We start from the raw sequence: 26,839 nt of genomic DNA, 5'->3' as shown, positions 1-26,839 counted from the left end.
GGCACAGGGAAATTTTTCTCTCCTCCCAGGACATTAGCTGTGCACCCTTGAGGAGAGCTTACACATTCAGGAACTAAATTAGGGAGAGATCAGTACTGGGTCATGTTCCACTTCAGGTAAGCCACAATGCTCATTTTGATTATCCAATTTGATTTCCATGTTTTACTTGAATAGTATACAAAAATTTTAAAAAGCAAGAATCATTTCAGAAAAAAATCTCACCCATAAGCATCTTCAGCTGTAGGAATATAATCTGCATGGATACTCAGTGAGATGGAGAATTTTGCATGAGGATAAAAATTACGAAATAAAGGAACAACAGATGATACACTTGTCACTTGAAATGGCAGAATGAAATGTCAGTGCGGGTTTGGGCTGCATACCAGAAGGACCGGATAACAGGGTAGGAAATTACATGTACTATACTGGCTGTGGAATTTTGCTGTTCAGGAGTAGAGATGCATCTGCTTTGTTTGAATGCTGACCTGAGTGCTCCGCTGGCTGACGGTTGTGCAAAGTGGGGTGAATGCCAGCCGACTACAATTTTCTCTTCATTGACACAGGAGTTTTGTTATAAGACCTATTACACAACTGTGATTGGATATCAGTAATGCTGATGGTATGGGATTTTGTTACATTGAAGATTTTAGCTGTGTCATTTGCTCCCTTTGTGCTATAAATATCTATATTTAAATATACATGGTTACTGATGTGGCCATGCTAGCTTTGAGATTTTTCTGTTCCTGTAAGCACACAGAGAGTTCTGGCAGAAGAATGCCTGAAGTGTTTCATTCACTGCAGGCCTCTGGCTACCAGAAAGAAACTTGAAAGCTGCAGGAAGGCAAAAGAACAACAGAAAAGAATAAAAAAATCCTTAGGACAGGGAGCAATTTGTTCATGAAGAAAACTTACATGATGTTGGCTAAAGAAAAATACTAGACATTTGCATAGTCATTCATGACTGATTATGGAGGTGCACAGAGAAGAAGAAAAGCATCATAGCATGGATGCATTTGAATTAAAAGAAAATAGGAACCCCAAGGTGACTTTTCTGGACCAGGAATCTTTGTGTAGGAGATTACACAGAAAATAAGAGTGGTTGCAATACTAATAGAAATAATATTAACAGAAGAAGAGAAAAAACTACTTGCTGTTGGCAGAGCTGTCTAATGAATTGCTAAAGAGCCTTTCCAGCCCAGGCTTTACTTCTAATGGGCGTTAATTGTATTTTCCATCTGTACACACATTAAAGTGAAGTTCAGTGTAGAATCTGCCTGAGAAAGGTACCGTAGCCAAATGGCAAACACATACCCAACAGAAAGAAAACCTGATTTCTCTGTAATGCTGCTATAGAGAAAGTCTAAGCTGCCTCAGCGTACTCTGTCTCTGTGCCAAAGGCTCAGTAAAATGGCAGCCCTTTAAGAAGAAAGAGGTGTAGGTTTACCCTTTCCTGGAGCTATGCATGACATTCCCTCACCCTCCTCGAGCAAACTTTGATGGCATTAAAATGTTCATTCTTTACTGGGAGGTGAAAGCTGGACCCTAGCGAAAGCTGCCCCTGCAAGGCAGAAGGAGGGAGTTTTGCTGAGTGACTTGCTCATGCAATACAAACGGCTCTGCAAGGCTCATGCAGACGAGCAGGAGGGGAGTGTTCCTTGCAGGTCAGAGAAGGGGAGCACACCCTGCCTTTAGGAAGTTAGGTGGCTCTCAGTCCATATAGCCGGCATGCTCACATAAAGTGCTGATGATGCTGAACCAAAGGCAGTCAGCAATCATTTCAGCAGAGACTGTTTGAATGCCCTGTATGTATGTAGCAATAAAAAAACTATGCCTTGCAATTGTAAAATACTGCCTTTAGACTTTAGACTGTGCAAATGGTGGCACCTGTCCAAAGAAGCAGAAAAGGCCTCCAGATGCTGGCCTCAATGATTTGCAGTACTTAAACATAACTTCGTCTCTCCCCTTCTTTCCTGTTCAATAAAAATACAATCAGAGAGGATGGGAACTGTAAAATACAATCAGAGAGGATGGGAACTGTAAATATTGGGTAAGTTAACTCTGCAATGAAAACTAACAAGCAGATATATTATGGCATTCACCTTACCCTACAAGGGTGCTGGGTGTTGGTGTCTAGACAATGTCAGAACTCCAGTTGTGCCTTGTTTCTTCAAACCAGCTTCTCTGATCTAGGTGATGATTGTGCCTCTTATGAATGCTAACTTTCATTGAATGTCCTTATTATTGCTGCTCTTTAATCCTTTATATTTTTAGTAGCAAAGAGCCTGAAGCCAAATTTTGTCAGCCTGTAATTATTTCTGTTGTATTTTTCACTGAGACAAAGCATCCATGTGCATGTGTGTGGGGACAGGCTTTCTTGCCTGAAGGCATCCATAAGCAAAACACCAAACACAGAAAATGCCAGCAGAATTCTGTTTCTAATAGTAAAAAACAGTACTAAAAGAGACTTTTTTGCTTGTACATCCCAAAATGTTTTGCTATGACAACTACCTACTGTACAAATGGCAATAACTCTTAAAAAATGCTTATTCAAGATCGTGCTGCAAAATGGTGACAATTTAAACCAAGTAGTTTAAAGCGAGTATTAAGCTAATTTTGGGCTTTGACCTAGCACCCAAGTCTTCTCTATCATGTGGTCAGAAAAGACATTTGAACTGCATGAAGTTTCTCTGACAGTCATGGAGATTAAGATTGTCACTCAAAATTAGTAGAGGTATTGTGTCTCTGATCTTTAAGATGAGAAGAAACACATCCTTTCTGGTAAAGGCAGGCAAGAAACAGACTGAGAAACCCAGGTATGTAATAAAAGTAGGCAGAGGTGAGACCTGATCAGAGTCTCCTGTTTCCTGTGGGGATGTCCCAGCCTACTTGGCTATGGGTGTGGGGAGGTCATGCCTGTGTCAGGCTTTTCTGTCAAGCGTTACCCTTTTACAGTTGATTCACTACAGAGGCAAAAAGCATAAACTCCATGGCCTGATGCTGGGGGCAATCAGCTAAAACACAGGTGAGTACCCTGGAGGCTAGTCCTATTAAATGCTTCCTTATGCTAACAGTAAATGGAAGAGTTCAGACTAGAGACACTAGGAGAGGTTCATCTTACATTAATTAATAACCTGCTAAGTAAAGAATCCCCTTGGGAAGTGAGGGGGGCAGGGGTGGAGAGAGAGAGAGAAAGTCCTCCTTCATCCAGACTTGCACATGAACTTGTTGGCTATTTGGGGGTGGGGGAGTGACTTCTGATTACTTTTTTTCTTTTGACCAGAGATTCAATCCTGAACAAGAAAAATGTTCTGTTCAAAACCGACATCTTAACAGAAAAAGTCATTGTTTTGAAAGATTATTAGCCTAAACAAAAAACACAAACAAAAAATTTAATAAAAAAAAAGGAAACTGCAAATATTTAGAATGTCTTTGCAGTTATGTGGATGAAAATTTCATAGCTGTTTTCTGAGCCCACGTAAAGGTAGTGAGGCTGGGCTCAGGGGCAGAGAATCACATGACTGTGCACGTACTGCACAAGGCATGTTCATGTCCACTAACCTGCTCCTGGGGAAAAAAAAAAAGCAATAACATTTTACTAGTAGAAATGATTAAAAAAAAAATTATAAGATGCGTAGAGACCAGGTAGAAAGTAGTACCAGTGCAGTACAATTAATGAAATGATCATTTGTTACCCAGAGGTTACTGCTTGTTATATCATCTCAAAGATTTGTGGACTGATCTTAAGCTCCAAAGGTTTATGGATGTGATTGATGACATTTGTTTATTATAACCTGTATTTTATTCTCATGTGTATATAGGTCTGAAATAAAAAGAGTATATCAAGTGACTCCAACTGAGCAAAAAACTAATTAGATGACATTGTAAGCTCTGTACAACAAGATGGAACTAGAAGTGCTTTTTTGTTTCTCTGAGACCCAGACTTAAAATGACCACATGAAAATTTTTGATGAGAATCTAGGAAACCTATCCCATTGATGCAAAAAACAAGTCACCCCTGTGACTTCTATGAGAGGTGACACTGTGTAGTACAATAATACAAGTTATAGAGGTTGCAACAATCCTGTCTCATCACAGGTGGAAATATTTTATTGACAATTTGTAAGACAAACCATATTTTAAATCTCCTTCATCTCTTGAGTATCATGCTATAAAGCATCTCAAGGAGTCCTGCAGTAATTTTAATTTAATCCCCTTACTTTGAAGGGGGATGCTGTGGACAGAAACCTGTATCTATAATATTTACTAGACTTCTGTCTTTAGGGAAATCTGGATGTTCTCAGGAATTCAAACAAAAGTGAAGTTGCTGTTGTTACTTCAGGACAGGTAACCAATAATAACAGGACCCAAAATAAAAAAAAAAAAGAGGTTATTTAAGGTCCTAAGTATGGAAATGAAGTAAATATTCTAAGAGCTCTGCTTCCACAGGTCTACAATAACAAGAAACTTCAGAGAAATTACTACTGAATCATTTTTGTTACAGGTCTGTTCCACCTGCCCACGTGTGCATGATGCTCAGCAATGCCATCTTCCAAATGCACTCATGCTCACATGCAGTAGACTAGGTGATGGTACTGTCCTGTTCACTGTTAAGACCTTTTGAGCAGGCTTCAGCCCTTATCTACCACCTTTCTTTCTGAACCACAGTTTTCTGCATTTTTCAATGAATATATTTTCCAAAAAAAGGAGAAAAAAAAGGAAATTTGATACACTTGATATACACTGTCCTGGTAGTGGCTGTTAAATACTGGTGCCCAGTTTCTTTGTCCTGTTTAATCAAGGTCTTTGGAGTACTGGGGAGTATCATAGGACTTACCACATCAAAGCATTCACCCAGAAGTGGCAATCACTGTCCAACTCTTTAACAATTACTTTAGAGTTCAAAGGGCTTGGAGGCTCTTGAGGGAAAGGGAAAAAGGCCTTCCAATAGTGTGACTTCTTACGACTGACAACATATATATATAATGGCTTTACAGGTAACATTCACGCTGTAATGCACAACCTGTGCTAGAGAGAATTGCTTTTTCCAGTCCTTTTTCCTTGCCAGAAGATTCAGCAGCTTATTCTGCTGACGCCTGCTTTCCAGACAGCTGTGACATGAGAACTGAAAGACAGGGATGGAGGGGGAAGACAGGGAGAGTCCTAGTGCCTCTTATTTTTTTGTTATTGTTTATTTACACAGTTATGCTTAATTTCTGCTAAGTATAATGGCTTTATAAGGCAGCAGCAAACCTAAGTTCAGGGATTAGTTTTACATCAGATGTGTACCACTCCTGGTCCTGGTTTTCTTTCTTTCAAGCTTGTGACAGCAATGCAGTCCCTTAACACAGGGCTAGGCTGCGCCTGGCGGGATTGGAGCAGCAGCCATCGTGCCCTGTGGAAGGGTACACTGAACCTTGAGCAAAATGCTACTCTGGTCACACCAAGCCATTAAGCAAGGCTGTAGGGTGAGGTACAGCAGTCTGAACCACCATTAGAGTACCCTTTTGCTTGATGTGCCCCCAACAACCATCCAAAAGAGAGAGAGAGATACTTTCTCCTTCCCTCCAGTAGCTCCAGCGGCAGAGAGGACCCCTCCTTGCGCTCACAGGCAGTACCTGTGTGTTTCCCAAAGGCAGAGGCAGTGCGATTCACCACTGAGGCAGGCCAGAGTCTGTTTAGTGAGTTTGCCTTTTGAAGTCCCTGCCTGATGTTTCTTTTGCACAGTCTGCTTATGGATTAGGCCCCACGATGCAGACCTTCATCCAGAGGAAATTCACATCTCAGCATGTTGAAGACATGCTGAAGACCTTTTAATGGTCTTGTGTATGACAGCCTACTAAGTCTCTCTATGTGTCTTCCTCCTTCTTCAGTGTGGCACTGTACAGCTGCAGTGGTGGTGTTGCTGTGGTCTCCAAGGCTATCAGCCAGGCAAGGTCTGAAAGACAGTTAAGCTTTTTAATTAATGAATATAACTGTGGGGAGGGTGAGCATGAGGCAAACAGGCTGCATTTTCTGAGCAGGACTTGAGTGTCGCAGAGCTTGCCACATTATTCTCTTTCCCCATGATAATCTTTCTTTACATTGCACAGCTTGATTTCTGTTGGAGGTCTTATTTGAGAGAACTAACAATTTTTTGCTGTTGTGCCTATTTGAATGTTGTTTACAGTCTTTTCGTGTCTGAACACCTGACAAAATGCAGGTGCTTCTCAGCTGTTGCTTCAGTATAACACTAATTGATGGTCTTAGTTGATAGAAGCTACACGCTCACTCTCCTCAAATCTTCATCTGTAGCATTTGACCATCTTCCACAGTAGATAATGCAAATTCTGGAAAAGGTTTTTTTTTTATTATTTTATTTTTTTATTTTATTTTCTGTGCTTATTGCAGAGATAAGGAAGAGGATGTCCATCAATACAAGCACTTACATTAGAAGGAATCATATCCAGTTTAACTCAGTGAATTCAGTTTTCAATTAAATAGATTTTGCTCTTTTGCCTAAATCTGGCTCTACAGCATACTGCTAGACCTTTCTGGTGTCATGACTTTGCCTTCTCCACCACTAATAAAATAGGAAAAAAGTGTTCCCTCTGAAAAGATTTGGAGGACAGAAGAAGGGTTATTATAACTCTCCTGAGCCTGTTTTTAGGCAATCCTGATAGGCATGGATTATTAAGAGAAAGGAAAAGTAAGTCTGGAAGCAATTTTGAGAAGACAATAACATGTAATTACTTGTAAAAATGTTTAGAACGAGCTGCTGCTAAAACTCTGTGTAAGCTCTAGGTGGCACCATTTGTATAAAATTTTGGAGAGCACTGTGGAAAAAAGCTGTCGCCTTAATTTAGAGTTTTCTGATAGCTTGCCGTGATCGTATAGTGGTTAGTACTCTGCGTTGTGGCCGCAGCAACCTCGGTTCAAATCCGAGTCACGGCAGAGAAAGGTGCATCTTTTGAAGAGCTGTAACTACAGATTGCATACCAAAAATAATCTAATAGTGATGTCTAAGACTAAGATGAGAAAACAGTTAGAAGCTCTGTAGCTTTTACAGTAATTTTTTGCTAAAAGAGTATGTGCCACAAGTATTAGTTCAGTAATCCCGTTGCCAAGTGTGATTTTTTTTTAATTTAAATGTTTATGGATAGTGGCATAGCAAGCATGTAATTTTTACTCATTATAGCTACTTGAGATCTGAACTGAGCCATGAAGTCTGTTTGGTTTTGATCTTTGCTAGTTTTTTATGCTAATAAAGCAATCAGCCTGAATTGTTTGGAAATATGACAGTGGTAGATGTTGAAATCCTGCTTACCTAGGCATGAACTGCTGCTAGCGGAAGGTCTTTGCTCATGACAGACGAGAGGAACCATCACTTGTCGATGATTCCAGTGATTTCCTTTGGTTTTGTGATAGGAATGGTGTGTAACTTCACTGTCCTACCTGCCTGAGTAATACGAGCGCAGATTCTCAGAATGAAGACTTCTAAAATGACCATGTGGATTTTAAGAATAAGTTATGGTAACTAATGGCAGTTTGTGTAATAAATGATAAATTAACAACAAAATTACATAGCTGGTAACAACTATATTAGTAAAAGATCATTATTATGGAGTTTATCAGATTATTTGGGTGCCAGTGAATAGAGTTTCTCGTAGTTGGTTCTTTAATTTGATAAGGAGTTAATTCAAGAGCAAGCACTGTTTTTCTCTCACTTTTGCATCTGATGGCACATCAGTCTTCTGCATAACGGATTACATCTCCACCAGGCTCAGATGGATTCACGCTTCATGCAACAGACCCAGGTCTTGCAGACTGTGAATGACAGCTGCCTTTCTCTCTGCATAGCAGCAGGAACTTTCCTTGCCCTCCTATCCAGTGAGGAAGTGAAACAAAACTTTCTTCCTGCCACTATCAGGAAAAATCAAAGCCCTGTATGCCTGCAAACCTGGGAGGCCACCTCACTTCCGGAGGCTGTAAACTTAGGCGTCCCAGTTTTGGCATAGTAGGCTAGTGCCATCTTATCATCTCCCTCTGGTTCACGAGAGCTCTTTCTGTTGTGTTTTTCAAAATACCTTTGGGTATTCCTCTGACTGGCCTCAGACCTCCTGTCTAAATATCACTCACCTTTTAAGAGCATATCAGAGAAATTAGCTCTTGACTTCTTGGTCTAATTGATGAGGCAGATATGACTGATTTCCCAAAAGAAAGCAATTTAGAAACATGCACTAGCGTAAAAGAGACCAGGATGATCTTTCATACTCTGTCCCTGCTGTAGTCTCTCAGAAATGTCGTCTGTTGTGTTAGATTTTAAGAACTCCAGAAATACCAAATTAACTCATCACAGGTGTATATATTCTTTAAAGCATCTAGTCAATGCAGTCCTAGAGCAGAAATCCAAAAATTGCAATGCCAGAAATTCTGCTATATTCATGCATCATCCTGAGGCTACTGAAACACTCAAGGCTCACCCCTGCTTGACCTCAACCTACCTGAAACTGACATCTGTATATCCAGTGTTCATCTGTAGCTAAAGTGTAGAAACACTGTATTACCTTATTGCTAGTTATAGTAATATTGATGATTTTGAAGGGTTTTGACTGGACACTAGACACATTCAAAATGTCCTTTTTTTTTTTATTTTATGATGAGTTAGCCAGAAACAGCAGTCATTCTGTTCGCTTTAGTTTATTTAGGATACCAATGTCTGTATTGCTAGCTCAATACTAGCACTATAAACTGAGAGCAAGAATGATGTAGGCAGATAATTAGACCTTTCTTACCAATTCCCCCTGCAGTTATTTGTTCTCCTCGCAAGAGAATCAAAATTAAAAACCAACTTCATTTTGGAATATAAACATGCAAGTGCAGGTGGCTCCCAGCATTGCACTTCCTGAGAAAATCTTTGTCTATTTTCCCATCTCATTAGGGAAAAAGAAGACAAAAACTTTCATACAAAACAGTTTCCAAGGATAACAGGATTGCAGACTAGGAACACAGAGATATAATCCTGGAACTGATTTTGAAGCTTGAATTGTACAAAGAATTCCCTGTACGTTTCTGAAATACATGGGTCTTCATTTCTAGCAGACATGTCTAGATAACACTTTTCTAGTTGGAAACCATGATCTAACAATAATATGTTCAAAATATTAACAAGGATGTAGGTTTACATATTTCTGAAGCTCTGAATTTTTTATTTGTCTAAGAACACTTTGAAGTCCAGAGAGGAGTTCGCTTCAGCAGTCTTCTCTGCCTTTACACAGCAAGCTCATCTGGTGGGAAATGAAGAATAGTATTTTAAAAATGAGACAGGAAAAGGGAGTGCATGCCTTTCTCTGCAGCTCTTCTGTGTCCTTTTGTGCCATTGTTCTCATGCACGGTCCATTATGTGTAGAATCAAAACCTTTAAGTCATAGAGGTGTCTACCTCTATAGCCCCAACATGCCTAATTCACATTTTGGCTCTGCAACTAATAGGATGTACCCATCAACAGTGCTTGGGAAGAGATTTATTTCTTGTTATTGTATTTTCACATTAGCTTTTGATTAGCGTTAAAACTGCTAGAGTTTTTAAGCTATGGAGAAAGACACCTAGTTGTTAAGAAGGCAACACTGAACAGAAGGACTTGCAAAACTTTTGAAATATTAATTGAACCTGACATAGATTTCTGTTCTACTTCCTTCCTTCTTCAGGAGTGCAGCAAAGTTGATTGTATCCTGTCTGGTGTTTATATCAGGTGTTGAGCAGGAAAGAAAGCAGTGGCTGTTTTGAATCTACAGTCATCAAATCAAATTAATTCTGTTTTTCATTCTTTTAACAGGAGTGCAGCTCATATTAAAACTTTTATAGGTCCCCTCTGAAATCCTTTCAAAGGGCTCTGGTCAAGAAGACTCTTTGAAAGGAGATCTTCTGTGGTAAAGAGAACTCCTGAAAGCTTAAATAGCTGGTTGTGCTTTAGCAAAGAATGCCAGGAATTCATTTCACAGGTGGGATGATTTTACCTCTGGAAATTCAGCTCTGAGTTTACAGGGTATTATTGCAGGATGGGTAGTAATTGGGGAAAATTTGGCAGACAGGGAGATTCCTAAGCCTGATGTGTAAACATAACTGCATAGACAATGTCTGATGCTGCAGTTCTGTAGCTTTTCTCATAATCTGTTTCTTAAAAGAAAGCATGTTCTGCTCTCTAAATAAGACTGTGTGGTTTCTTATTTGTAAAGCTCCAGCAGTCACTCACAGAACTGGAGAGAGCTGCACTGGAACACATGTGAAGACTGGTCAATTTTTGAAGCTTTCAACTTGTACCGCTTTGGGTTAAGCTTTGGCTCAGGTTTGAATCCTACAACTTCCTGCACTACATTTCAAACTACTGAGGAGGGCCTGGTTTCACTTCTTCATCAACAGTTCAGCACAAATCCTAAAACTACTAAACATCCAAAACTATCTAAATAATTCTTTGTGTTCTTCTTTTTTTTTTTTTTAAATTTGTTTCTCTCTGCTTTTAAGTCTCTTGAATTCTAAATTCCCATTTTTTTAATTCTAAAAACCATATAGGTATGTCCTCTTGATTTGGAATTTCACAGAAGAAAAATCAACTCTTTGAGTTAGATTCAAACACATCTGATAAATATCTCTTTCACAAAGTTTTGTGAAAGTCATTCATGGGCTTAATGTTTTACAACTTTTTCCTGCAATCTTTTAAAAAGAAATGTGGTGTATGTTTTCTGTGCACCAAATAAAACTCAGAAGATGACACTTTGTGATATTCTTTTTAAAAGACTATCTTCTTTGTCACAAAGAACCTCCATCTAAAGGGATCCCAAAACACAATGTCTTAAAAATGTTTGAGAAGAGAGCATAGTTTTGATATTCCATGCTAATGTAGCAAAAATTTTCTGTTATAATACTGTCTGTAATGTTAACATAATCAGTGTCTCTGTGCTGCTAAACCAGTACCTACGTGCATCTTGCACCTGAGAGCTGCGCATGGAGCCAACAACATAGCCACCACACTATTTCTGGTAATTTCTTTCTCGTGGATCCCTGCATTCCTAGTTCAGATATTGTGCTTCCAGACTCCTGGAATATTTTTTATTTTTTTTTTTTTCATTCTCTGATATGAGCAGCAAACCTCGTTTTACTCTCTAGTATTGTATCACTAACTTGTTTGGGGGTGGCAGGTCTATCTAAACTTTTTAGGAAAACCTGGCATAGTAAGATGTGTTTTTTCTGGGACCTGAACTGTTGCTATTATTCACCATGCAGCTGAAAGCAAGATGGTGTAGTGACCTTCATAGTGGCACAGAGAAGAAAACTTCTTTATGATATAACCATGAAGGCATTTGTATTAAAACCACATGGGGTAAATTAGTGTTTTACTGTTACACTTGAGAAGGAAAAGTCTGAATCATTTAGCTAAAGCAAAAGTAAGAAAACTAGCATATAATGGAAAATTCTCTTCTGAAACACAACGTGAAGGTTTTTTTGTGTAAGAACTGAACTTGACTGAAAAACAATTGCAAAAGAACTGTAGAAGGTCTAATATAAGAAACATGAAGTCTTCCAGAGAGACAAAAGTGTAAATTCCAGAAAGAGGTTTAAGGTTGATCCACCAGTTATTGAACTGCTTTGTTTCACCATATTGTCCTTCCTATTTCTTGTTTGCTGAGAGACGAGTTTAATGAAATTAAATATTCCCTGCTGGTCTTCATAGTTATGCGAGTCCCACTTTAAAAGCAATTCCTTTTTATCTTAATAGTTTCAAGATAGTCTTGCTTCCTTACTGAGCCCTGGACAGACACCTGGAGAAAGTTTGCCAAGAGCTGGGAAGCCTGTGTCTGGATGCCTGAATAGGGTTTGACCTCAGAAGGACATACACTGTCTTCAGTAAGGAAAACATTTGAGATTCTGGCCTCAACTGTTAGAAACATACAGCCATTTCCCATAAATGAATGTTTGTTGCCTTCTCCTTTTTCATCCCCTGCTTTTTCTTTTGACTTGTAGTCAGCCTGTGTACTTAGGTGTGAAGAAATAATTTGGTCAAAATTAATAGTTTTTACTTCAGTCAGCAAGATGTATAGCTAGCTAATGATGAAATTACAATTGGTCATATGATCTGAAGTTCATGAATCCATTTTTGAGTATCTTCTATTAGTAACAAATCAGAAGTACAACTGTGTTGCTGCATGGTTCAATCAGTGTATAAAGTGCCCATCTGTAGGCACTGGGAGTGTTTCTTGAAAATCTCTTTCCTTGTGCCTTTCAGCTAACTTCTTTACCTCACCATCCCCATACTGGAAAAACCACTGGTCCCTAACACGCACCCCCACCCCAGTAAACAGCAACACCCAACAGGCAGGACGAGGGAATGGTGCTTAGATAAACAGAGAATCATGTCAGACCATTTTCACACCTATTAGCAGAATCCTCCCAGTAACATCACCCTCTCCCCACAAAAATGGCACTGCATTTCCAGCAGTGTCTTGCTTCTCCTTAATCAAACTTCAGATCTAGAAATCAAACTTCAGATCTAGACCTGATGTCTCACGTTTGCTGCTATTGATTACTGGCCTCATAAGTGCATCCTTCTTGGAAAAAAGATACTAAAAAGCCTCACAATAAAGAAATCAATTGCATGTAATTTCATGTCTCCTTTGCTGCTCTTTCCTGAAAAATTCTTCTGGAATTTTCTTTTGTGGTGAGTCATCCCTGGGGACAGATCATAGAAAGAAATCAGTCTCCACTGGGAGAGAGAAAAGAGATATGTTAAAAAACTGACGGACTGAAGTCAGTGAAAATGTTGTCCCAGACCACCTTAGTACAACATCTGTGTGAACTGCTTGAAATCACACAAAAGGTGACAAAAAACCTATGGTGCAAAGAGTATCTACCACCTTATCATGTAGCACTGAGCTACCTGAACTTTTTTGTGCAGCTACTGCTTCCTCTCATCTGTTTTTTTCTGTGCTTCAGACACTGAGGCCTGTTCAGCAGTTACTGCAGAGTGAGGGCTCAGGTGGGTGTCACATCCCCAGTGGTGCGTCTCCAGCAGCAAGCCTCTAAAAGCGAGGACTAAAACAGTTCCCTCTCCCCTGTGCCGTGACTCGGATTTGAACCGAGGTTGCTGCGGCCACAACGCAGAGTACTAACCACTATACAATCACGGCAAGCTACAAAGGATGTGTTCAGTGTCTCATGTTTTCTGTACCCTCTAGCAGAGCCGTGCAAGCATTGCCATCTAGTGCGGACTGGCTATAATATTCCATGTGTTGGCCTCCTCCCTAGGGTGACCACTGCTATTGCGGCACACCCGGGCACCCCCCAACCGAAAACGGCACTGAGCACAATGAAGTCCGTGCAGAAGACAGGTACAAATGATATGATGGCAAAAAAATATGCCTGCTCCTTTTGGCAATTGCAGTCTGGGGTGGAAATCTCTCGTTGCCTTCTGTTCAGCCAATGTCTATCTTCAAACATACAATAATTTTGGTCTGAGAATCTTCTTTCTGTTTTCGATGCTGTGCCTAGCGATGGAGGAAAATCTGGTGAAAGGACATTCAAAGTTACATAATTATTTTAAAAGCTGTTGAAAAGGAACCATAAAAACACATGTTCCCCTGCTGCTGTAAGTCAGATTTGAACCAAGGTTACTGTAGCCACAGCTCATAGTACCAGCCACTGGACTGTCACAGCAAGCTGGCACATTGTGACAGGTTTTGAACAGACATGGCAGAAAAATAAGATTTCTAGTAAAATATCAAATGTTGACAGCACTGAGTCATCAAAGAAGGATTTCTGTTGAGGCTTGAGACTTAATGTTTCAAAACACAAGTGTTCATAGTAGAGTTATTCTAATAATTGTCTTTATTAAAGATCTCTCAGCTGCCATTTAGTCTCACTTTTTAATTCTGTGTCTGACAGTGCTAATAAGAAAAGATTGATAATAGCAAGTATCTTCACAATTTTGTTAATTAGGTAAAAAAGTGGAAGGAATTGGTGGGTACACCAGATGGTTGTGCTGCCAATCAGAGGGACCTTGTCAGGCTGGAAAAATGGGCTGACAGGAACTCCATGAAGCTCAACAAGTGGAAGTGCCAAACCCTGCACCTGGGGAGGAACAACCCCATGCACCAGCACAGGCTGGGGACTGACCAACAGGAAAGCAGCCTGTCAGAGAAGGCCCTGGGAGTTCTGGCCAGTTCTGGCCAGAGAAGGCCAAGTTGACCATGAGCCAGTAATGTGCCCTTGTGGCAAAGAAGGCCAACATCTTCCTTGGCTACATCAGGCAGAGCATTGCCAGCAGGTCAAGGTAGATGACCTTTTCCCTTGTACTCAGCACTGGTGAGGCACATCTGGGTGCTGTGTCCAGTGCTGGGCTCCCCAGTACAAGAAAGACATGGACATACTGGAGAGAGTGCACTGAAGGGCAACTAAGATGATGAAGGGCTTGGAACTTGGAGAGGGTGAGAGAGATGGGACTTTTTAGGCTCATGAAGAGCAGGCTTAGGGGCCATCTTATCAATGTGCATAAATACCTGATAAGAGGGTAAAGAAGATGGATCCAGGCTCTTTTCTGTTGTATGCAGTGACAGGTCCTGGGCAAACAGCTGTGGCTGACCCTGCTCAAGCTGTGGTGGGACTAGAGACTTTCAGAGGGGCTGAGTAGCCTCAGTGACTCTGATTCTTAGGAAGGAAAAAAAAAAAAAAAAACAAACCAAACAACCCAGACCTGTCAACCAAAATAAAATGTCAGTGCTTGCAAATTCTTTTTTTGTTTTTAACATTTCTATAATGTAGAGCTGTGCTTAACAGCACAGGCAGTTGAGCAGAGGGAGTCCATGAGTGCTAGGAAATGGGATACTGAAAACTTGACAACCTTCCCTGTCAACATCCACAAAGCCTGTGTGAGCCAGAGAAGTAAGTAATAGCTAGAGGTTGAGCATCATAGCTGGTACAAAAATGTTTAGGACAATTTAAAGTGTCTTCTCCTATGTTTTCAGAATTGACAAAGGGAGGAGATGGCTAATTTCTCTTCTACTAACCACAAATAAATAAAAAGATGTCAGTTTGCCAGTCTATTCAGAGTATGCTCTTTTTTCTTTTCTTTTTTTTAATAACTCCACCCAATGTGGTTGGTTGTATGTGCTGGCATAATAATAGCAATATCCGCAATTGTGCTGCAAATTAATTCCATTTCTAGGAGTTTATCTTGTCCCAGTATTTACAGTGCCTTGGATTTGATCCAAAGGTCTAAATTATTTTAATAGTGCACAAGGACACATTTGTGCTCCTAAACACGTGTGTACATCTTTTTTTTTTTTGCATTTATTTGTCAGATTCTATGTGCTAAATGACTTTTACATCTGTAATACTCACGCATGGTCTCATGTTGATTAAATGCCTATCTGCTTCATATTTAAGGCCTACTAGCAGCCCACTAATATATTTCTCTGTCTCTTCCATCCTCTGTACTTCTTTGTTGAAATCAAACCAGAATTCAATGGTCAGAGAACCCAATGCAAAGCTACTGATTGCATGATACTGTGTATCATTCAAGAGAAAGAGTGATTTTTAAAACATTTTAAACTCAAAAACATGTTTTCAACATTAGTAAGTATACCTCTGCCTTTGATTCAGCTTGTGCATTTGTAACTGTTAAACCTGACTAGTTGGTGTTGGCACCAAGGGAAAAACTTCTTACATTAGACTGTGTCAGCATGTCTGAATACAAAACATGAGCCCCTGGAGATTCTTTGATTTGATAGCATGTTAGTTATGTTTCTTTAATTGACTGTGGTTGCTAAAATTTAGCTAAGAGCATGATTAATTTGGAAACTGGGAATCTTGGCCCAGTGGTACTGAATACAAGTAGGTCTCCTTAAAATAATCCTGATGCACTGTGTTTCCAGTATTTCCCTCATTTAAAAATGATCCAAGAGACAGTGGTTGGGCCTAACTTGGTAAAAGAAGCGGAAGAAACCTAGCTACGCTCACAGGTGGTAAAGTTGCCTTACATTAGAGTACACAACAGCAACGTCAGGTATAAGAGGGTTCCAGAATAAGAAAAAACCCAAAGGCAAGTGGATTTGAACTAAAAACACATCATTTTTTTTGTGTTCAAGGTGTTGGCTATTTGGGGATAGCAAGACCTCTCAGGTGTATAAGCATCCCAACTCACAGTGATAGAGCAGACCTCTGCCCCAAGACATCTAGGAGGCCGTTTGTAGTACAATTTTTGGTATTGCAGGAAATGATAGTGCTACAGTTCAGACTATGCCATTGCTTCCAGTAAAATCCTGTCACCCTGTCATCTGTCTTCCCCTTATGTTACTGCCTTTCTTTCCTTGTGTATCATGACTTAAATTTCCACTGGATTGAATTTCTGTTCCTGTGTTACTATACCAACATAACCCATGGATACATGTGATGGGTTATTTCCCTCTTGAATGATGACGTAACATCTAGCAAAATGGCCCCAGAGTACGAAGCTTTTTCTTGGGCTGTGTTAAAGATGCAGAAGAGCTAACTCAACTGCTAAGCCCTGTGCCCTTTTCTGAAAAAAAAAAAAAAGATGTAAACCTCCCTAAGGTGTGTGCATTTCAAAGCAAGCTCTTTGATAAACTAAGTTCCATTGCAATCATCCTGATGACATAGTACCATTAAATGAGCCTGAAAAGTCCTTGTGGTTGAATGAAACACTTGCAACACAGTATTATCTTTGCAACTGGGTAAAATGTAGAAACTGAGCCTCTTATTATATTTATTTTTTCAGTTGTCTGAGTTATTATGTGTGGACAGATTGTATGAGACTTCAATGCAGTCTGCAGAATGCTTACGATACATATGCAATGTAATATTAGTAAAAATACTGGAAGTGTATTAGTGTTTTTTTCAATAGAGTTTTAAAGAAAAACACCCTTTATCAAAACCTGAGGTTGATGATGGTCATCTCACTATTTAAAAATCACTTCTTAAATGAATTTCTCATCTTATGTTAGTAATGGCTTCATGTAAGAGCTAGTGAATGTTTTTTTACTTAGACATGAATTTTCATAGAGTCTAAACAATACACTGGATAATAAACCTACTTTTAAGTAAATCTGGTTGGCAAATCAAACATATGTGAGCCTGAGGAAATCCATAAAGCATCCTATGACCCTGTTCAGTTGGAATTCTTCTAGCGCAGAAACTTGCCTCACATAATGCTGAGAAGAAACTGGAGGGTAACAGAGACAGTGACTGAAAGCTAACAGCTATCCCATCCAGCTGTGTTTCAGTCTGCCTGGAACACATATACCAAAACTTGTCTTCATTCATGACCAGTATTTGTTTTACTTTTTATTTTTGAAAGTTGTTCTGGCTCCAAGACAGTTTAGAGGTGATATATCCCTCTGTAATGGGCATGTTAGACCAGAACAGACCTCTGTTTGGAGACTCCTGGCTTTAAATCCTACCTTTTATACTCAGATTTGATGTAGATGCATGGATAGCTACAGTCAAGGCCATCTGTTTAAATGAACAGCGAAGTCCCACTTGTAAAACTCTCAAAGTTTTGGGTGTTATAGTGCAGAGAAGCCAAGCAAATGTAGATTGCTTAGCTGTACAGTACGGTACTGCACCTCTTCAGAAGAAACTCTTCCATCAAATAACTAAGGCAATGGTGAAAAAAAAATTGAGGGAGCCACATTTAACTTGATTTACAGCTTGTTCTAAGGAAAGAATAACCATGAGGCAAATACACAAAGGAAATGTTCACGCACCTCTCTTATGCAATGGCTGCTTCACATTGCATGTAGAGAACTGACAAAAATATTCAGAGCAGCTGTAATAATGGAATACTCCTCAGGTCATTCCAATCACATAACCAAAATGTATCTGATCAAGGATGGTATTTAAGCATCTTTCAAATTAGGAAAAGGATTTCAAAACCAATTTTTTAAATAACAGATTGTTGATAAAAAAACATTAATTGAAAATGCATTAGACTCTCAGACACTCAGCTTTCACAAAACAAGGTACACATGACACCCAGAACATTTTTAATAAGGTTTAAGTTTTGTTGTTGGAAATAAACAGATCTCTCTGACTTGTTCTTCTAAGATGAAGATTTCTTTCAACAGAATTATGTAACAAGGAATGAAATGACCTTTCAGTCACACTTCTTCGGCCAAACAGCTTTTTATCTTCACCTTGGTCTAGGCAGCATTGTCCCCTTTAGCGTCAACCAGCAACCATTAATTGCCCCTCTTTCTATTGTGTGCATCCCAAGCTCCTGTGCTTCTTCAGTTGGAAAGATGTTGTTAGTTTTCTGAAATCTTCATAGTAATGACTAGTTGTGCCACTTCCTCTAATACATGAATAGTCATTAGCAGCATAGCATAATCCTTCTAACAATATATTGCTACTATCCCATGCCTAACAAACAGCAGAGGTGCATGGAACAGAAGCGATGCCACATGATACCCATGTTTGCCTACCATCGCCAGCTCATAGCACCTGTGGCTGGAGTAACTGTTCACAAATACTGCTGTTCCAGCTCAGCATTTATCTTCAGCTATCAGGCTGTTCTTATTGCTGTTGCAGGAAAAAATGCTACCAATGCCACACACAGGAGGACAAAAATGTTTTTAAAAGGGAACTCACAGAGATTCCTTTTTGTCTGTTTAAAGACTCCTCTTCTTTCAGCTGCTGCCTGTAGGCCCTGATTTCCAGTGTAAAATCATGTCACAACACAATTAACAAGATACTAATAAAAGAGAAGATGGTCCATAAACAGTTCAGTTATGTGGACTGTTGTGCAAATTGTTCAAATCTTTGTATAGTTTTGCTAAACCTTGAAATGGTGCTTCAACTTCTGTAAAGGTGCTTTCAGGTTTTCTTCTCTGAGCCTTTTTAGGGATATTGCCACTCCTGTTACCAATCTTTTTTTCAGAGGAAGGTGACATCTTTGTCACCAGAACTGCTGTTACTCAGAACAGTCCTTGTTCGAGTCCATGTACATCATCTCTACAGGACTACTCTTTCTGTTGTTTGGCTATCAAAAACTCTTTCCTGCTCTTCTGTCTTCAATGTTTCCATCAGATTTGAAAATGTTTGATTGCTGAAAACACCCTTACAAGCATAGTGCATGGTATATTATAAATATATCACAAGTTCATTCTGTATAATGCTGATAACACAAACTTAAGCCTTAGGCTAGTAAAACACTATTACTGTCAATGAGGTAACAGCAGTGTGCCAGTGGACCCATGAGCACTCAAATACATTTCCCTGTCGATATTGACCCATTGGCAACTGGCAGATGTTGATTACACACATGCTAGTGCTTGCCCTGCTTCTGTGAGGCTTTTTGGGTTGCAATGAGAAGGTACTGCAATTTTTGTTTTCTTTTTTTATGTATCATCTTATATCTCTGAGGATAACTTTTGTCAATCCAGTTGTGACCCTTATATTGGCTGCATGGAGAGCTCCCTAAGCACCAGCTCAACAACCTACACTATAAACCCCACATAAACGCATTTTCTAATCTTGGTAACAGAACAGTAGATTTTAAAACTTATTCTAATGTCAGTTAATTAGTATTAAAATAAGGGGGTTGAGATGATTGTAGTCAGATTTCGTTGTGATAATTACCTCTTGAATGTGCTATTTGGGGTTAGGAAAGTGCTGCTCAGGGGATGACAAAATCAGAGCCACTGTTAGCAAAGCCCCTTTAAACTCTGGAGATGGCAGGAATTTCTAGTGTTTTCAGTCCTAAAGTTAGAAAGACATTACACTGCATGATCAGGTCTTTTATTGCATCTACTGAATGCAAACCAAACAAATAAACAAAAAAAAACCACACAACCCCACACATATATTGTTAAAAAATTCCCAATTATCTTATTTAATATGCTACATGCAGCTAAAAGTGGTTAAGATCTCATATTCATGATGTTTTGTTATGCTGCAAAAGGCAAGACTACAAAAATTATCTGGCTTAGATTTGCATGGTAACTAAGATTTACCTGGCAGGAGCTCATAAGGAACAGGCACAATAACGTCAAACTTCTGGCTTCCTTAAGAAATCTAATTTGTGACCCCTAGCTCTGCATTCAACTGGTATGAAAGAGATTTTCTTATACTGAATAAACATTTTTATAGAATACCTACTTTTAAAAAATCTCAAACAATTGCTTGGTTGATACCTGTGAAATAACAAAATGTTAAGCATTTACCATGTTAAAAATCAGTCTAGGAGCTGAATCATATAATCTAAACCTCAGAACTGAATTAAGGGCATTGATTAGCACCATCTGATCCCAGACATTGACTCACACTATTAAAATCTATTCAGTGGCTACTAAATGATTGTTTAGGGAATTATTATTTAATAGTGATTTTTCCAGTTATGTCTACATTTTGAACATTTGAAGGATTCAGATTATTCACTGATATGATCTGATTCGTTTCACCAAGAATCTGCCCTTAATAGGTACTTTTTTGGCAAAAAGTAGTTATACTGAGGCCGAAAGAAAAGTGACAAGGTTTTCTTTGTAAGCAGGAATGCTGTTTACCAAACGTTTCCTCACCATGTTCCTCAAGATCTTTCCCTTTTTGATGTACATCAGAATCATATTAAACATGTGATGAGGGGAGAGCTTTTATAAGGTTTGGGGCTTTTGTAAAGCGACTGCAGTTTCACATGCTGTTCTGTTTGTAGTTGAACTAGGTTTACTGCTGCCATCTCTCATCTGTTAATAACGAACTGCTACATTCACCAGAGGTTATAACCAGTTCACATCTACCAGCATAACAAGCCATGTGTTCACCCTCTAAGGGGGCTCTCAGGATGATATGTGTTCCCTAAAGATCTTTCATGGTAGGAAAGACTGATTATGAGTGAGACATAAAAACTTCTGATTTTGGAGGATGGTGACAGGGAACAATAATATTAACCTAGCTCAGTTGTGCTAGAACACCATGGTTGATAACTCACCTGTCTTTAATATGAAAGGGATGGGAAAATTTGCTGTAGGCTTGCATCAGCTGACCACAGTAGGTATGTAATTCCATCTACATATAATTAGGTTTTCCACCTGTAAAGTGTCTCTCAAAGGCACTGTGAGAATTTCATTTGTTAATGTTGGCAAATCTCTGTTTCTCAGAAGAGATAGTACATTGTCTATGGTATCTAGATATTAATTAAATTATATAAAGCATACGTCAGTGTCATTTCAAAATCAGATATATTCCTAAGCATAATTTAAAAAACCCTTTTATGATGCATTAGTAGCAATTACAGCTAGACGATCCCAGTATTTATGCAATTAAGTAATTACAAAACAAATCATTACTTGAGCTGTCTTAAATGAATATAACCTGAAAAGGTTAAAGTAACCCTGAGGCAATTAATCTCTTCTTCTGCAATGACCAGTACCATGAAATGTTTATCAAACATGACCTTATCTTCCCTCATTTTGCAGTTCACTGTCAGTGTCCTCAGTCTACAGTGCATTCATTGCTATGGTATTTTGTGAGGAGAGCAAAGCACTGAGAGCCCAGAAATCTGACTTCTGTTCTCTCCCAGTCCTCAGCAGGGTATCTCATTATAATTCCTTATTGTTCCTATCTGTAAAATCCAGACAAGAAAGTAAAATAATCATGGCTGATAGAAAAATGCTTTGCAAATCATGGATGAAACACATGAAAGAAGGTCACCCACAACAGGTGGGTAATTTTAACACCAGTATGTATAACACGGTCCTAAATGTGGCTCCAACTCAAATGCCTAACAGCAGTCTCAATGATGATAATCAGTTGGAAGTATTTAAAGCCTTCATAAGTATTAACCAACACAATTTCATAATTTTTCTGAGATGTTATTGCCCTATACAAATAATAAGTTGAAGCAGAAAGAGGTAACTGCCATGCCTGTCCTGACATAAATTTTTACGATGACTCAAATGACAGAATTGATCCTGATTTTGGGCTTCAGTTTGACTAAAAGTGTAGCACAATGACATTATTATTACTGTGAAACACAGACCATGGAGCTTTTTTTTGTATTACTAGATTACACAAATGTGCTTACATTTAGTTATGCTCCATGAAAACCATTCCAAATGATTTATCTGTTAAGAATCAATAACTTGTTTCATTTAATTTTGACTTACTACAGCTGGTTAAGCAATGTTTTTTCCTCCAAAATCTTAAAGAACTTAATATTTCTGAGCATATTTGCTGGGTAAAGCAAGCTCCCTCTGCTGGATCTGGAGAAAAGAGTACGGATCTGCCTGGGTCCTGTGGATGAGGGCTGGGCATTGATTGGGGCTTTGCTGTTCATTTGAGGAAAGTGGATTTTCTTATTGATCCTGCTTGTTAAAAACACCACTTAAAGGACAATGAGTCAAAGCTTTGTCTACAAGTAGTATTGAACCACTGAGGAAGACTACCTGCTCCAAAGGGACAAAGAGGCCTTTCCTAAGACTTGTGTTTTTTACTAGTCATTAGAAAGTCACCCCTTTCTGTGAAAAGAAACTAAGATTTTGAATAGTAAAGGAAACTATGTTGTGCCTCTTTCAACACTGAAGAGCTTAATTCACTGCCTGCTATACCTCACATCTGTCTTTCCCATGACAGCAGGAAAATTGCTCAGCGCTCTTTTTCAAAAGCATGAGACCAGTTTAAAAATCATGAGATTTGATATGAAACCATTAGGACACCAAGAGAGTGGGCTGTGCAGAAGGGGAGAACAAAGAGATAACTACTTTTTGGAGTGCTCTTTTCTTAAGGAAAACTGAGATTATATCATCATCATTTTATTAGTATATTATTTAGTAATTATAGTTATATGGTTATAATTATTATATAATCCTCAGTCTCCAACAGCTGCTTAAGAAAAAACATCAAACGTAGTGAAAATCAGAATTAAATAATGACATACAACAACACTACAATTCGTAAAGTCTGCAACAAAGTCCTCATTTTTCAAAGTTTGGTATGAAACAAAAATCAACTATGACAAAATGTGCCCTTCCTAAATACTGTTTGGCCTTTTGATCATCGCTCTCCTTGGACTCAGTGTGTGCTCACTGCTGTGTATGAACCAAGGAGCTTCTAAGATGCGTGATATGTTTCTGTTCCAAGTTGCAAAGTTTCATAGATGTTTGTAACATTCTGTCCTTACCAGGAACTGTGACCAATTAAGCCTAGAAAGCTTTCTTGGACAAATCAGCTTGTCTTCAAAACAGACAGAAAGTATGTTCCATATTAAATTGTATTATTTTGTACATCTAATTTAATACCCTCTGGGAACTGGTTTTCATAAATCACACTGCATCTCACTCCTCTTCCCTGCCTCTAGTAGCAGTCTAATACCTGATTGTTACATACATAGACCTTTTGGGGTTTTATTCATGTGACTTAAATTTTGTCCTGTAATGTGCATATGCTGAAGAAGGAACAAAACTAAAAGTGAGGAAGGAACAAAACTGTCTTTCCACATAACCATGGGAACTCTTTGCTTTGTTACATAGTTATAGGAGGATTGTGTGCTTCAGCATAGCTACCCGTTTAGATCTGCATGTTACCTTCTACATCTTCGTATCTAAACGTACACTGCTAACTACTGTAGAAAAGGGCTGTTCTTAAACAGGATGGAATTAATAGACTATACCACAATTTCCTACAGGAAAAAGCTGCTCAGAGTCACAGAATCACAGAATCAATCACAGAATCACAGAATGGTTGTGGTTGGAAGGGGCCTGTGGAGGTCCAATCCCCCTTCTCAAGCAGGGCCACCTAGAGCCAGTTGCCCAGGACCATGTCAAGATGACTTTTGAATATCTCCAAGGATGGAGACTCCACAACCTCCCTGGGCAGCCTGTGCCAGTGCTCAGTCACCCTCACAGGGAAAAAGTGTTTTCTAATGTCCAGAGGGAACCTCCTGTGTTTCAGTTTGTGCTCATTGCCTCTTGTCCTGTCACTGGGCACCACTGGAAACAGCCTGGTTCCATCTTCTTTACAGCCTCCTTTGAGGTATTTATATACATTGATAAGATCCCCGCTGAGCCTTCTCCTGCACGGACAAGACTGGACTGGCCACTGCTTCCTTCTTTATGCTGCATCCCTGCTCCGGATAAGGGGAAACTACCCCTAGATGTGTTTGCTCATGCAGAGAAAGAGCACAGCTCATCTACAAACAGGACATGCCTTTTAATGGGTCAGAGCAGCAACACTAAAGACAGGCTGAAGCCAGATATTTCCACTGTGTTTTTTGGGGGAAATGTTTTCACTGACAGCATTAGGTGGGGGAAGTCCTGGTAAAAACATTGCCGTGTCTGCTATCGGAGTTTTTTTGTGGTGTTCACCAGGCAACTTTTCACCAGAATTAGCTAAATCAGAGCTAGCTTTTTTAACTAACTCTAAAGCAATTCTCACTGCTACCACTGAAAAGGCACTAGAGTTAATGCAGGAGACCTTCCAGAATAGCTTGGAGCTAGCACAGCTGCAGTACAGGATGGTGAAGTGATAATCTGTTGGAAGTAGGCACTTCTTCTCATGTGTAGTGAGATGCTTCCTTTATCAGATCTAGCATTAGCATGCTATGACGAGCCTTTCTTTCAACAGACTGACAATTCTAACCCAAAAAGCAGTCTCAGACAAAGGAATAACATTTTAGGAAAGCAAAGAAAGAAACAAATTTCAGCATATGCTTGGATTCAGTTCCTTAAGAGTCTGGAAGCTAGAAGTTTGCTTTTTATTTACAATCAAAAGATCCATAATAAAAAAATCTGCAAGCAAAAGATTGCTTTAAACACATCTAGCCCCAGACGGATTCCTGCACAATATCACAAATATCCAACAACAGATTTCATACAGCTGACCACTACCTTGCAAGCCTGGTGGCCCAGAAAGTTTTCCACCTACTCTATGGTTTGTTTATACTGTCTGTATCTCACCAATCTGGCTACAAGTGTACTTGCTCTGAAGGCCTCACTAAGCTGAGGTAAACAGTATCCACTGTTCTCTTGTCTATATGGGATGTTATAGAAGACAATCCAGTTGGTCAGGTACGATTTGTCCTTCCTAAATCCATCCTCCCAATTGCTTTATTCTCCTTCAGTCATCTAGGCATGGCTTCCAGGAAGATTTGCTTCGTAATCTTACCATGGACTGAGGTGAGGCTGACTAACTTGACATTCCCTAGATCCACCTTCTTGCCCTTTTTGAACAAGGCTGTGTGTCATTTACCTTTTTCAAGTCATCAGGAACCTCTCTGAAACACCATGACACTTTGAAGGTGGTACAGAGTGTCTCACAGGGACATCAGCCAGTTCCCACAACATCCTGAGATGCATTCTGTCTGGTCCCATGGACTTGCATGTGTCCAACCTGCTTAAGTACTCCTTAACTCAATCCTCCTCTACCCTGAGTAACGCTTCATTCCCCAAAGCCTTGATAGTAGGCTTAGGGATCTAGGAGACCTGAAGACAAACACAACCAGTAAAAATCAAGGCAAAGAAATCACTGACTGTCTTAGCCCTTTCCATAGAAGACCTTAATGCCGCCCTTCACATCCCTTGATAATTTCAGCTCCTGCTAAGTTTGGGCTTTCCTAACTCCATCCTTTCTTGTATCTCAAAAAGTTTTTAGAGCTTTGGCCTGTATTGCGTAACTCCTAACAAAGAGACCTGTACGTTATTTCTGATACTGCTTTTGGCTGACCCATTCTTACTTTCATGCTGATAACACACAAAGGCGAAACAAACTATTCAGTACACAGTTCCAGGGTCCAGGGCTACCGCTCAATGTCTCTCAATCCATCCTACATTGCACCTCACATTAACTGCCCTTGTCTGCTGAATCAAAACTTCCATAATAAAAATTCATATTCCTGTACCTCAAAGAAACACAATTTGACAGAATTCAAAGAAACTCTGAAGCAATAGACATGACTAATATCCCTGCAATTTCATCTTCTATTTTATGCAGCTGAGCAAGAGCCATTCTACAATGCTGCTCCATCAGCAGCAACACTAAGTCTCTACAGCCCTACCAAAAAAACATTTCTAATTCACAGTTCCAGCTGTAGGTGGCACTGGATGATACCGTGCATGTTTTTTTCTTTTTCTGTATTCAGATTTCTTCTTTGCTAGATAGCACGGATAGCCTCTAACCTTTTCGCAACTCTTGGCTGTGACAGGCAGCAGAGGACTTTTGTCTGAGAATGTAATAGAACAACATGTGAGCAGAGGATTTTTCAAAGTTATGGGAAGTTCTGTTTGAAACATACTAGGCCTTGTTAGGTGAATATATTTTACTATATTTTTCCATCAAAATCAGATCTAGAAAATTCAATGAGTCCCTTTCGACAAGGAAATATGGGACACGGAGAAATAAGTGTAGTATGCCAGCTAAGGCACACACATCAGGAATCCAGAAATCCCATAATTGCTTGAAATCCATCTCCTGCTCTGGTGTCATACACGGAAACATGCACATTGCCTTCATTTTTGGAGCTTCAGGGATAGTGTCCTCTTTGAGATTTTTAACCCCTTTTAAATTCTGTTTCTGCTGTACATAAAATAAAACATTGACAGTAGTTTTTCTATTGTCAGCTCAGAATAGAAGCGGTCTGTAACCAGTAGGTCTTTACATCCTTACCCAGATGTTCGTGCCTGATCTTGATGTAAAGCTACCCCTTATGCATTTGTCAGTAAGGGGAGGGGGTGTTTTTAACTTTTAATACTGGAGAAGTAAAATGTTTCGAAATCTGCTATGCACGTTACTATCACTTTTCTATGTGCTCAGTCAAAAAAAGCACAGAAGAGGAACATTTAGAACAAGCTTTTCAATGAAGCCTATT

This window comes from Platalea leucorodia (assembly GCF_965183815.1).
Source record: "Platalea leucorodia genome assembly, chromosome: Z".
NCBI lineage: Eukaryota > Metazoa > Chordata > Aves > Pelecaniformes > Threskiornithidae > Platalea > Platalea leucorodia.
This window is presented reverse-complemented; position numbering follows the sequence as displayed.